Source organism: Propithecus coquereli, unplaced genomic scaffold, assembly GCF_000956105.1.
Source record: "Propithecus coquereli isolate 6110/MARCELLA unplaced genomic scaffold, Pcoq_1.0 Scaffold201, whole genome shotgun sequence".
NCBI lineage: Eukaryota > Metazoa > Chordata > Mammalia > Primates > Indriidae > Propithecus > Propithecus coquereli.
The window spans coordinates 2,446,973-2,449,345 of record NW_012145079.1 but is presented as its reverse complement, the minus strand read 5'-3'; the positions used below and the strand labels follow the sequence as shown (position 1 = coordinate 2,449,345).

General features: G+C 35.4%; 1 protein-coding gene across 1 annotated transcript in view; it reads left to right on the top strand.

The window, feature by feature from the left end:
• FREM2 (FRAS1 related extracellular matrix protein 2) overlaps window positions 1–2,373 on the top strand; it is a 178,703-nt gene that overhangs the window by 146,286 nt on the left and 30,044 nt on the right. The window lies entirely within an intron of this gene.

Sequence of the window (2,373 nt, the reverse complement as noted above, 5' to 3'; positions counted from 1 at the left end):
TATAGTAAAACCAACAAAATAGTTTCTCCAAGGTTAACAGTACAGTCAGCTGGTTAATCATGAGTTCAGTAAAATCTAATAATTTTAATGTTTTAATAATTTCGAAATGAATGGTTAAGAAAGGGATTTTGATAATTGGATTCAATTTTCATGACGATGAAGCAATTCTTTTTAGTGAGAGGGATGGGGCGAGGGAAAAAAATGCTAACATTTATCTAAAGCTACTTTTCTGAGTTTCTAAGAACAACAAAACGTAGCTTTTTGAAATATAATTTGACAGTGTATAAAAAACTCAAAATTTTATATCCAACTTTCCTACATATATACATAATGTAAATATCATTCACATTTGAATATACCTGTAATCTCATTCATTTGACTTGAGTCCTATTGGTTTAGAAATTCTGAAGAGAGGTGAGTTTATCTAATAAGTCCCATTATTAGAACTACTGGTTGTCCCATAAGTGAACATCATTTCAAACCGTGGGCCAACAAATCAGTATCTTATGATTAGAATTTTCTTTTAGATAAAATAAAAGAGAATAATAGAAAATATCAGTGTGTAATGCATAGATAAAGAATAAGCAATGTTTTCTTAAGCTTTTGGTTCTGTATTACACACATTTGTGCACACACACATAAATATAACCAGGCCACAATGTAAAATGTATTTTGCGTTGCGGACCACAGTCAAAAACGCTTGGCAAAAAACTTCCCATGTTCAGATGCAAAAGATTTAGATCTGTGATTTTGCATTTGCAGAAATTGAATTTAAGGAAGGAGAAACCCAGCACAATGTTGAAATCGAAGTCATCTTTGATGGGGTAAGAGAGATGAGAGAGGCCTTCACCGTTCACCTAAAACCCGATGAAAATATGATAGCAGAGACTCAGGTAAGTAATGCAGTGTGTCTATACATTCGTGGCCAGCATTTCATCAGAGGAAATGCACATAAGCTGTCACTAGTATACAACAAAGTGGGGAGACTTTACAAGCCTTACATCAAAGAGACATGCATAATTCCTTTTCGCCACCTAAGTAAATTTTGTTCTGATTATGTCATAATCAAGAAATTCTTATCCCTTTCTTTGAAAACTCATGTTTGTAGAAACTCAAGGACTGAAGTCACTGGGCCCCATGCTAGCCCACTTCCCTTCCCCGTGTCAATCAATAGTGATTGAATTTGGGATTAACCTCTGGAGAGAAAGTATCATCCCAGTTTAAAGAGGGGACTGTTAATTCAGTGCCACAACTCATTAAAACGTACTTTTGAACCCACAAAACAGTCTTTTAACCCTCAAAATCTCCACCTGTGTCTATTAGCTTTATCAGAATTTGATGTCCAGAGCCTTGTGACCAAAATGTTATAGTCCTCAAACTTGTCTTCTATACTTACTTAATTTATATTGCATTAATATCATCAACCAGATTTTCCTCCAAATAAACAGAATTTTCACAGAATTTTGACATTTACACAAAAAATAATTCTTAAAACTATATGTCATTTTAGGAACAGATCCATTTTTATATCTATGCCTAAATATACTGTATTGTTTTTATTATTAATATTTGTTTCACTATTAGTATGAGATCAAGTTGAAAAAATTATTTTCCTAAACTATTTTTGTCGTTTTTTAATCTTTATTGTTTAATTGCATTTCTGCCACAGTGTCTTGCATTTTTTCAAGTCATATTTAAAATTTAAGAAGTATGGGCAGAAAACCTTTATCAAGTGTATTTTTATGTCTTGATCACATAAAAATGAAACTTTGATATTATTTTTATGGAGCATATGAAACTTTCGAGTGAAAGGAAGAGAGATTCATTCAAATTACTTCCAGGGATAAAAGCTTCTTTTAAGAATATACATGTAAATACAGGTTTGGAAACCGTAATATGTTGTCAGATACTGAAAGTTATTAGGAGCCAGGGCAAATTTATGGCAAGGTGTTCTTGTCACCTTGTCCAGCAGCAGAGCCTCACAGATTCCTCGTCTGGAGCTCAGTGTCGCCTCTGCCTGTGTTTCAGGCAGTGTCTTCTGGCCGTGTCACGTTCAAAGCTTTGCTCATTATCCCTGGCATCCGCTTCATCACGGCCATACTATCCCATGACTTTCACGATCTCCCTTCTCTCCAGTTGTCTTTCAGCTTTCCTTCAATTATCAACTAACTGACCTTTTTGTAGAACTTCCACTTCACAACCCCAAGACTGATTTAGCTACTATCATCACAACTGAAGAAAAAAATCAGAGTCCAGATACTTCAATGGCCACTGCCCAACCTTTGGATTAGCTGCCCCAGGCTCAGGTGCCCTCCCCTGGAACCATGAGTTGTGAACAAGGGGCCAAGGTCACGTGCAATAAGCCACATGGGA